The sequence below is a fragment of the Carassius carassius genome, chromosome 50 (genome assembly GCF_963082965.1).
Source record: "Carassius carassius chromosome 50, fCarCar2.1, whole genome shotgun sequence".
In the NCBI taxonomy this organism is placed as follows: Eukaryota; Metazoa; Chordata; class Actinopteri; order Cypriniformes; family Cyprinidae; genus Carassius; species Carassius carassius.
This window is the reverse complement of record NC_081804.1, coordinates 21,569,430-21,581,929: the sequence shown is the minus strand read 5'-3', so window position 1 is coordinate 21,581,929 and position 12,500 is coordinate 21,569,430.

The window sequence follows — 12,500 nt, the reverse complement described above, 5'->3', positions numbered from 1 at the left end:
ACGAGGAACTCTGGTGTCAACAGTCCTGGCCAGCCAGAGGCTTTTACTCTCCTGAGTGATTCCTGATGTATGATCTTCACCGTAATGTGATAAATGGCCTTCTTTGATGTAGACTCGAAGAGTTCTATTTGAGGAACCTCAAAAGACAAAATTGAACCAACGTCCACACCTTCCAGATCTTCCTTACTTGCGGGAGTTATTTTTATCTTTGGGAATCCTTTCTCATTTGTCTCCTTTCTTGCGATGATCTCTCTGTAGCTGCTTAGTATTACATTCAAAATTTCCTCCATTAGTTTTGCTGTAAGTCTTAGTGACCGTAATCCTGTCACCTCTCTGAGGGTCTCTGCTGATCTCCATCCATTATTATCCAAGAGGTGCCCCAGCTTTACAATGTTATTCCTTAGTAAGCATGTTCGTATACTCACAGAAGATAACATCCTTGTCTGGATCATTGGATTAAAAAACAAGGGTTCTTCAGTGACCCATTGTCCATTAGGATCAATGTCCCGCTCCACTTTAAAAACAGTTCTCCAGACCTTTAACATAGCCTTATAAAAGGGGGTAAGCTCAGACAAGCTCACCTCCTCTAGTTTTATTAGGAATAAATGTTATCCAATCCCAGTCCTCCTGCTCTCTGTAGCAAAGCACAAGCAGTTTGGGCCCAAGTCAAGTCCTTATGATAGAGGAGTCTCTGTGCTGCCTGTATCCTGAAGGCACTGATACGACTCCTCACATCCACCAACCCCTGGCCACCTTCCTGGACAGGCAAATACAGTGCTGCTGCCCGGATCCAGTGCTGCCCACTCCAGAAGAAATCCACCAATGCTCTTTGTATACGGCAGACCAGTTCATCAGGTGGCTCCATAACAATAAACCTGTGCCACAGTGTAGAGGCAGCTAGGTTATTAATAACCAAAACTCGCCCTCTATACGACAACTGTGGTAATAGCCATTTCCATTTAGACAATCGGGCAATCACTTTCTCCAGCATTCCCTCCCAATTCTTCATCTGAAATTGACTATTCCCTAAATACACACCTAAAACTTTTAGCCCTTCCCTGCCCCATTTTAAACCACCAGGAAGCTGTGGAGGTCTTTTCCCCATCCCCTGTCCAATAATAAAACCCTCACTTTTCTCCCAATTTAATCAAGCTGAGGATGCCTTCTCATATTGCTCAATGTTCTTCGTTAAAACTGTAACATCATCCTGGCCTTTAATAAGAACAGTAACGTCATCAGCATAAGCCGATACAGACACTATAGAACTTATGTCTCCATTTGGGATTAAGACTCCATTGAGATTTCTCCTTAACCTGCACAAAAGAGGTTCAATGACAAGACTATACAACTGTCCTGAAAGTGGACAGCCTTGTCTAATTCCTCTAGAAACAGGTATTGGTGCACTTAACCCACCACCAGCTTTTACAAGAACAACTGCATTTGAATACAACAATTGAATATATGAAATAAAATTTTCACCAAAGCCAAAATGCTGTAAAACATTATAGAGATACCCATGGTCAACTATATCAAATGCTTTCTCCTGATCTAGAGAAAGAACACACATTTCAGAATTGTTTAATTGACTTAATTCAATAACATCACGTAATAAGGATATATTGTCCATTATAGATCTCTCAGGAATGCAGTACGTCTGATCCTTCTGCACCAATAAACCCAGATAACACTTTAACCTGTTAGCCAAACATTTTGAGAATATTTTGTAGTCAACACACAACAATGACACTGGTCTCCAATTTTTTAAAAGTCCCAGATCTCCTTTTTTTGGAAGTAATGAAAGTACTGCCCGACTACAACTTGTGGGAAGTATCTTACTTTGGCAACATTCAGACAGTACCTCATAAAAATCTTCTCCTAAAATACCCCAAAAACATTGGTAGAATTCGGCAGTCAATCCATCAATTCCTGGGGATCTACCCGTGGACAACTGCTGCATTGCCTCTGTAAGCTCTTGAAAAGTAATGTTCTCATCCAAAGTCTTTCTTTGTTCACTCTCAATCTTTGGTAGATCACTAAGTAGATCTTCAGCGCTTTCATGGTTACAGTTTTCAGAAGCATATAATTGTGAGTAGAAATCCACAGACATCTTCCTTATTTCAGCAGGATCTGTTGTTATAGAACCATCATGACGACGAAGATGATACATTTGCTTCTGTGTTGTACTTTTCTTTTCAAGATTGAAAAAATATGTGGTAGGGGTGTCCATGTCTTTAATAGAGCAAAATCTTGCCCTTATTAGAGCTGTCTTTACTTGCTCTTGTAGAAAAGTCCCAAGCTCTTTATTTTTCTTTTGCAGAGGATCATCATGCACAAGTTCATTATTATTATTAAAAATGTCCTGTTCCAAAAGTTCAATGTCTCTTTGTAGTCTTTTCACAGTATCCCTCACCACTGATCCAATATGAGATGAATTATTCTGACACAACATCCTTATGTTAACTTTACCCACATCCCACCACTGATTGAGATTCTCAAATGAACTTTTCCTCGTTTTCCAGTTCTTCCAGAATAAAACAAATGAATCACAAAAATTAATGTCTTGCAGCAATTTAGAATTAAAATGCCAGTAATAAATAGGTTTTGACTAGGGCTGGGCGATATACAAAAAAAAATTATATCTCGATATTGTAGGGCTGTAACAACTAATCGATAAAATCGATAAAAATCGATTCTGAAAATCATTGTCAACGAATGTCATTGTCGATTAGTTGGTCTGCTCACGTCATGGGGAGCGTTACTGATGACGTCACTTTCATGACAATAGTCACACGCGCAATGGCAGAGTAATGTTAATCGGAGAGAAATGACCGATCAATCGGCGGCAGAAAAAAGTGTGCGCCCCAAGTCTTCTAAGGCAGGGGAGCATTTTACATTAAATGCAGCAAATAAGACTGTAATCTGCTAGTTATGCAAAGCTGAGCTTGTGTGGCATGGAAGTACCACAGTGATGCACGAACACATGAAGAGGAAACACGTTGTCACGGATGAAGGTGAAACATCAGCACGGTAAGCAAAAACTGTAGCCTATATTCTCATTATATGAAGATGTGAAAATAGTAGAGTCTGGTTTAATTCAATGCAACTGTGTAAACAGCTTTGTTTACCAACTTCGGGACAGTCACACTAGATCTATTTTGTCTCGAGCATCAGGTTGCGCAATCATTTTGCTCGCAACATAAGTGATGGATTATAATAGCGCTACCGCAGAAATAGGTTAAATTAAATGGTTAAAGGCAAATTAAATATAAAGGCAGTTAATAACAGCAGTAGTAAAAGATTGTTTTTTTTTTTGTCACTATAGTCAGTGGTTTTTAGCGAATGCATAATTTTTCCTGTCCTGAGTTCGATTTAAAAACGATTGTATTGCTTTCACTTTCACTTTTTCACAGAAAATAGTCCGTTCCGTCTCTACGGTTAGAATCCTGCGTCCATAGCAACGCTCTGTTTCTCATGGCAACGATGTGTTATATTTCGCAGCGAGCGGTCTGTTATCAAGAAATAACAGACCGTATTCTACATTGGAATTCAACCAAGCCATGTAATAAAAAGTTTTTAAAAAGTTTCTATCTACTGCGGCTCTACTACGTTCACACGCTTGTTTTCAGTCTTTCTATATTTAATTGATCAATATATCCTTATAATTCATTTAATTTTAAATAAAAATCTGAACATCATGTCTGTGTAAATTTGTTTTACCAAAAATTGTTAAAACAAATTTACACAGACATGATGTTCAGATGTAAATATATAAACCAAATCTAAAATAGATAATAAATTCAATTTTTAAATGAGTATGCAAGGAGAGACAATATTTGCATAACTGCAACTCTATCTGACCCATCCCTCACTCACAGAGACAAACGCTATCTTGACTTGAAACCAGACCAGTGGAGTCTGCTTGAAGAGCTTTGCACTGCTCTTAAGCCATTTGAATGTGCCACTGTTTTTATGAGTGGGCAGGAATATATAACAGTCTCTTCATTGCCTCCACTTGTGAAAGGGCTCTTGAAGTCCACTGAAGGTGCTGCCTACGATTCAGCTTCAGTGAAGTCCTTCCAAGTCACAGCAGTTGAGCAGCTTCAAAAGAGATGGAAGGAAACACTCTTTGATCAGGTAGATAATCCTGTGGTTCTCTCCTCTGCTCTGGACCCAAGGTTCAGAAGACTGAAATTTCTGTCACCTGAGCAAATTATAACTGTTCAAGCTAAAGTGCAAGCTAAAGCACTTGCAGCAAGAAGGGAGATGGTGCAACAGCAAATTACCACCTCAACCATAAGAACTGCAGCTGAACCTTCAACATCTTTGCTTGACTCACTCCTTGAGTCTGGAGGCAGCAGTGATGAAGAGAGTAGAGAGGAGAAAGCTGAGGAGGACCTCAACACTCAAATAAGAAATGAAGTCCTGGCTTACTTTGGTGAGAGGCCCCTAGCCAAGGAAGAAAATCCTTTGGATTGGTGGAGAGATAATAAAGATAAATATCCCACCTTGGCAAAATTAGCTAAATCCTACTTGTGTATCCCAAGCTCCTCAACACCATCTGAGCGTCTGTTTTCGGCTGCAGGTAACATAGCTTCCAAAAAGAGAGCCAGCCTCAGCCCGGAGCATGTGGACATGCTGACATTTTTGCATACCAATTCAAAGTTTAGGAAGAGTGAATAAGAAACATGTTCTTATGAACAACACTGAACAGTGACAGTTTTCCTCTTCTTCTGCATTCTACCTCTGTATCAAACAGTAACGTTTGTTTGTTTATTATTTATAATTTTGATATTTCAACAAAATACACTGCTTAATATATTATTACAAACATCTTTGTGTCCTAATTTCATAATGTGAAGTTTATATGAGCAGTACAACTCAATATTTTGTTTTGTTTATTTATATTTTGGATATTTAAAGAAGTTTTATTGTTTAAAAATTGGACAAACTATTGTGTTAAGGTTTAAAATGTAAAAATTAAAGATTATATTAGTAAAACTGAATGTGTGGCTTTTGCACTTTTTAAAGTACACTTTTAAACATAAATACCCTGATTTAGGGTTTTATTTAGTTATAATAAACAAAAAAATCAAACTGAATTAAAAAAAACTGTTTCCGATTAATCGAAAAAAATAAAAATAATAATCGTCCGATTAATCGATTATGAAAATGTTGGAGAACAGTGGAGCTCTGACTCGGAGATTTAAACTCTTGTTATCTGGCAACCGCTATCATTACAGCTCTTGTAGTAGAGGGGCGTAGAGCAGTCAGCAGTTACTGGTTCCTTTTTGGAGATTCGGCGCGTTCTTTTGGGAAAGTATGCTTGAATTTGAAATATTCTATATTCCCGATATATTCAAATTGTACATCGTCGTCAAAATTATTCCGATAATATCGCTAATATTCGATATATCGCCCAGCCCTAGTTTTGACATTTTTTAAATTAAAGTCAAAAATAACCATGTGATGGTCTGAAAAACCATTAGGTAAAATAGAAGTATTCATCACCCTATTATTCCATACTTTACCCAAATAAAATCTATCTAATCTTGCACCACTGACTCTATTATCATTTACTTTAAGCCAGGTATATTATCTAGCTCTTTTATTTATCATTCTCCACACATCTATTCATTCAAATTCATTCAATGCTTTTGTCAACATCATGCTTGATTGACTGTGTGGCTCTTCTCCATTTCTATCAATTGTAAAGTCTATGGTGCAATTCCAATCTCCTCCCACAACAATACACACATTACTATCAATTGTCTTAATTAACCTTGTCATTTTCATTAAAAAATCCATCCTCTCAGACCCATTATTTGGGGCATAAACATTCATGAACACAAGTTCCATTCCTCCAACCTCAATTTTAGTTAACAAAAGTCTACCTTTTATAACCTCATCTACAGCTAGAACATTAACATTAATATTTTTCGAAAATAAAATAGCTACCCCTGCACTGTTATTTGTCCCATGACTTAAAGTGATCTTCCCTTCCCACCACATGCTCCATTCATTTTCATTGTCATTATCAGTATGTGTTTCTTGTAAAAAAGCTACATCAACCCGGTTAATTTTAAAAAAAACTCTGAAATGATTGCCAATTTTGTCCTATCTCTACCTCCATTTATATTCAAGGAGCCCACCCTTAAAAGCCCCATAAGAAAAAAGAAGTAAAAGAGACAGGACAGGTACAAATATGACACACAAAGTTTAGAAATCACCAGGTGCAACTTCTTCATTTTACTTTTTTAAAAGCATGCATTTTATCCTTCCTTAACCTTGTTATTTTCTTCAGACGAAATCTTTTTTTTTATCTAAAGCTTCATAACTGACTGTTTTCTGCAGCGACAATACAGACCCAATGAATTTATCCGTGTCTGGAAAAAAATCCTTAACTTCCACTACTTTTCCAAATGTTGCATCCAAAAAGTTATTAATTTCCTGCAATGTGTACGTATCATCCAAAACCTGTGAACCTATCTCAGAAATATCAGAGACCGACTCATCATCTCTTATCTCTTTATCCTCAGACATTTCAACACATCCAGATATCCCTGCCACTTCATTGTCCACAGTTCCATTAACTTCAGCCTTTTCATTTTGTTTGGACAAACCAGATTTTTCACCTTTCTCACTAAACTCATTGTCAACAACATCATCAGTTTGCTTAGCACTTTGAGCTCTACCGTCACTAGTCTCTCCAGCATGAGACTGTTTTGCGGTCTGAGATCCATTTGCTACATCAGCAGCATCACTAGGGCCTGCAGCCTCCTCACTTTGAGCTTTATGTGGACACGCCATCCTTTTATGGCCCACATCTCCACACTCAAAACACTTCATACTTCCAGAGTTTGCATACACCATGTATGCCCTTCCTTCATGCCATACTCTGAAAGAAATATCTAATTCCTGCTCATTCAAAAACATGAACACCTGCCGCCTAAACGACATAACATGCTTTAATGCTGCATTTTTACAGCGAAGTGGAACCATTTTAATTGCGCTAGCAAACTTTCCATAACGAACTAATCCCCGCTCAATCTCATCATTATGAATGAATGGGGGCACGTTCGAGATAGTTATGAGTGTCGTCGGCGTAATCAGCGGTAAAACATTAATAAAATCGCCACTTACCACAATTCCGTTGGTAATGAGGCGATTAGCAATCTCTTCCTCCTTTACAAAAACCACAACGGCCTTATTCATCCTCGAAGCCGAAGAAATGTTCTCAAAGCCGATCTGCTCTCCGACCGCGACTAGCACGTCTTCCACAACCACACCTGCCGCGGGAACACACCTGATTCCGTTACGCAGAGACACAGGTGGCGGTGGCTCTCCCCTGTCCGGGAACGACGCCATCCCAACACCGTCCCAAAAAAAAGACTAAACTCAACTTAATCTACTTTTCAAATCAACTGTTATACCCCAAATTTTAAAGATGAAAAAAAAAGGAAAAAAAGTAAATAAGTCACCCTCTCCCCTTACGAATCCCCCACACACACCCAAACTCTCCCAGTGTACACCGGAAGTGTGTGAGAGAGAGAGAGAGAGAGAGAGAGAGTGTGTGTGAGCGAGAAAGAGAGAGAGAGTGCGTGTGTGAGCGAGAGAGAGAGAGTGTGTGTGTGTGTGAGCGAGAGAGAGTGTGTGAGAGAGGGAGAGAGAGTGTGTGTGTGTGTGTGTGTGTGTGAGAGAGAGAGAGAGAGAGAGAGTGTGTGTGTGTGTGTGTGTGTGTGAGAGAGAGAGAGTGTGTGTGTGTGTGAGTGAGAGAGAGAGAGAGAGTGTGTGTGTGTGTGTGAGAGATAGAGAGAGTGTGTGTGAGTGTGTGTGTGAGTGAGAGAGTGAGAGAGAGAGAGAGAGAGAGAGAGAGAGTGAGTGAGTGAGAGTGACTAACTGGTTTGTAGGTTCCTGGCTTTGTAACTTCTATGCCTTCTACTGCCTCTTCTGCAATGATTCCTTCTATGCCCTCAAGGTCTTTCCACAGAAACACTGATTTATGATGGGTCACTGTTGGACAGTGTTTTCTCTACTTCCTGTTGGCCTTCTGTAGCAAATTGTAGCTCCGTGTAGCTGTTTTTATTTTATTTATTTTTTTCTAGAATCTTTATCTTACTATCACTCTCTGTTTTTTAAAGTGGTAAAATATAACTTAATTCACACCATATTTATGATATTATCGATCAATCCTATCAGATTAACTTTGATCGTTCACTTTTATTTTATATCCGTGAGTGCAGTACACCTGCAAAGCGTTAGCACTCGTTAGCTTGTCATTAGCGTTTTCATTCGAACCTATCGCTGTTTTCTTTTCTCCTCTCCCTCGCTCCAGTTTTTCACAAGTTCATCAAACAACCGCAGTAAGAATATTTCATCAAGCACGGTGAGTAATGGCTCCTCCTATCATTGTTACTTGCACCTCTTGCCACATGTACAGTTTATCTATCTCTGTAGCAGATGAGGGATTCACATGTGATAAATGCAGGGAAATAGTTAGGCTGACAGAGAAGATTTCAGAATTAGAGACACGCATCCAAACTTTAATTGAGGACAGTAAGAATGTTAGGGCTCTAGATACGGCTTTGGATGCGTCTAGCTCAGGGATTCCTGTACATTGTTCGGTTCCGGAAACAGAGCCCCAGCAGCAGTGCAACTGGGTGACGGTGAGGCAGCGTAGTCGTGGGTCAAAACACCGCTCTTCTGTTCCGATCAAAACATTAAACAGGTTCTCCCCACTCAGTGATGCACCCACTGAGAAACCTGATGAAAGTGCTCTAGTTATTGGTGATTCTATTGTACGGAACGTGAATATAGAGACACCAGCCACCATAGTCAAATGTTCACCGGGAGCCAGAGCGCCTGACATCTTGGCAAATTTAAAAGTGCTGGCTAATGCTAAACGTAAATACAGTAAGATTGTTATTCATGCCGGCGCTAATGATGTTCGACTTCGCCAGTGGGAGATCACTAAAAATAACATTAAAGAGGTGTGTGAACTTGCAAGCACGATGTCAGACACTGTAATATGCTCTGGTCCCCTCCCTGCTTACCGTGGTGATGAGATGCATAGCAGATTGTCATCACTCGATGGGTGGATGTCTAAGTGGTGCCCACAGAATAACATAGGTTTCATAGACAATTGGACGAGCTTTTGGGGCAGACCTGACCTGTTTAAAAGAGATGGTCTTCATCCCTCCTGGGGTGGTGCCACTCTTCTCTCGAGAAATATGGCAAATAGTCTTAGTGTTTATACTTGACTAACTGGGGCCCAGGTCAGGAAGCAGACAGACTCGCTAAACCGATCGTCTGCTAGCTGCCTCCCGTCACAGAGGTCAGTTAATTCTCAGCACATAGAGACTCTTTCACCTAGATATCACACTATAGAGACTGTGTCTGTTCCCCGAACTAGAAAATACAAAAAACGTCCAAACCAAGTTAAGATTAACAATTTAATTGAGGTTCAACAAATAAAAAACAGAAGCAATATGGATAAACAAATGATAAAGCTTGGCTTATTGAATATCAGATCCCTTTCTACGAAAACACTTTTTGTAAATAATATGATCACTGATCATAATATAGATGTGCTCTGTTTGACAGAAACCTGGCTAAAACCTGATGATTACATTATTTTAAATGAGTCCACCCCCCAAGATTACTGTTATAAACATGAGCCCCGTCTAAAAGGCAAAGGTGGAGGTGTTGCTTCAATTTATAACAACGTTTTCAGGATTTCTCAGAGGGCAGGCTTCAAGTATAACTCATTTGAAGTAATGGTACTTCATATAACATTATCCAAAGAAACAAATGTTAATGATAAATCCCCTGTTATGTTTGTACTGGCTACTGTATACAGGCCACCAGGGCACCATACATACTTTATTAAAGAGTTTGGTGATTTTACATCCGAGTTAGTTCTGGCTGCAGATAAAGTTTTAATAGTTGGTGATTTTAATATCCATGTTGATAATGAAAACGATGCATTGGGATCAGCATTTATAGACATTCTGAACTCTATTGGTGTTAGACAACACGTTTCAGGACCTACTCATTGTCGAAATCATACTCTAGATTTAATACTGTCACATGGAATTGATGTTGATGGTGTTGAAATTATTCAGCCAAGTGATGATATCTCAGATCATTATTTAGTTCTGTGCAAAATTCATATAGCCAAAATTGTAAATTCTACTTCTTGTTACATGTATGGAAGAACCATCACTTCTAACACAAAAGACTGCTTTTAAGTTATCTTCCTGATGTATCCAAATTCCTTAGCATATCCAAAACCTCAGAACAACTTGATGATGTAACAGAAACTATGGACTCTCTCTTTTCTAGCACTTTAAATAAAGTTGCTCCTTTACGCTTAAGGAAGGTTAAGGAAAACAGTTTGACACCATGGTATAATGAGCATACTCGCACCCTAAAGAGAGCAGCCCGAAAAATGGAGCGCAGCAGGAGGAAAACAAAACTAGAGGTATTTCGTATTGCTTGGCGGGAAAGTAACCTATCCTACAGAAAAGCATTAAAAACTGCTAGATCCGATTACTTTTCTTCTCTTTTAGAAGAAAACAAACGTAACCCCAGGTATTTATTCAATACAGTGGCTAAATTAACGAAAAATAAAGCCTCAACAAGTGTTGACATTTCCCAACACCACAGCAGTAATGACTTTATGAACTACTTTACTTCTAAAATCAATACTATTAGAGATAAAATTGCAACCATTCAGCCGTCAGCTACAGTATCACATCAGACAGTGCACTATAGACCCCCTGAGGAACAGTTCCACTCATTCTCTACCATAGGAGAGGAAGAATTGTATAAACTTGTTAAATCATCTAAACCAACAACATGTATGTTAGACCCTATACCATCTAAGCTCCTAAAAGAGGTGCTTCCAGAAGTCATAGATCCTCTTCTGACTATTATTAATTCCTCATTGTCATTAGGATATGTCCCCAAAACCTTAAAACTGGCTGTTATTAAGCCTCTCATCAAAAAAACACAACTTGACCCCAAAGAACTAGTTAATTATAGACCAATCTCGAATCTCCCTTTTCTGTCCAAGATACTAGAAAAGGTGGTATCCACACAATTATATTCCTTCTTAGAGAAAAATGGTATATGTGAGGATTTCCAGTCAGGATTTAGACCGTATCATAGTACTGAGACTGCTCTTCTTAGAGTTACAAATGATCTGCTCTTATCATCTGATCGTGGGTGTATCTCTCTATTAGTTTTATTGGATCTTAGTGCTGCGTTTGACACAATTGACCACAACATTCTTTTGCATAGACTTGAATACTTTGTTGGCATCAGTGGAAGTGCATTAGCATGGTTTAAATCATACTTATATGACCGCCATCAGTTCGTAGCAGTGAATGAAGATGTATCCTATCGATCACAAGTGCAGTATGGAGTACCTCAAGGCTCAGTACTAGGGCTGCTACTCTTCACGCTTTATATGTTACCCTTGAGAGATATCATCAGGAAACATGGTGTTAGCTTTCACTGTTATGCTGATGATACTCAACTCTATATTTCTTCGCAGCCCGGTGAAACACACCAATTTGAAAAACTAATGGATTGCATAGTCGATATAAAAAACTGGATGATGAGTAATTTCTTACTGCTAAATTCTGAAAAAACAGAGGTGTTAATTATAGGACCTAAAAACTCTGCATGTAATAACCTAGAACACTGTCTAAGACTTGATGGTTGCTCTGTCAATTCTTCGTCATCAGTTAGGAACCTAGGTGTGCTACTTGATCGCAATCTTTCCTTAGAAAGCCACGTTTCTAGCATTTGTAAAACTGCATTTTTCCATCTCAAAAATATATCTAAATTATGGCCTATGCTCTCAATGTCAAATGCAGAAATGTTAATCCATGCATTTATGACCTCAAGGTTAGATTATTGTAATGCTTTATTGGGTGGTTGTTCTGCACGCTTAGTAAACAAACTACAGCTAGTCCAAAATGCAGCAGCAAGAGTTCTTACTAGAACCAGGAAGTATGACCATATTAGCCCGGTCCTGTCAACACTGCACTGGCTCCCTATCAAGCATCACATAGATTTTAAAATATTGCTTATTACTTATAAAGCCCTGAATGGTTTAGCACCTCAGTATTTGAATGAGCTTCTTTTACATTATAATCCTCTACGTCCGCTACGTTCTCAAAACTCAGGCAATTTGATAATACCTAGAATATCAAAATCAACTGCGGGCGGCAGATCCTTTTCCTATTTGGCGCCCAAACTCTGGAATAACCTACCTAACATTGTTTCGGGAGGCAGACACACTCTTGCAGTTTAAATCTAGATTAAAGACCCATCTCTTTAACCTGGCTTACACATAACATACTAATATGCTTTTAATATCCAAATCCGTTAAAGGATTTTTAGGCTGCATTAATTAGGTAAACCGGAACCGGAAACACTTCCCATAACACCCTATGTACTTGCTACATCATTAGAAGAATGGCATCTACGCT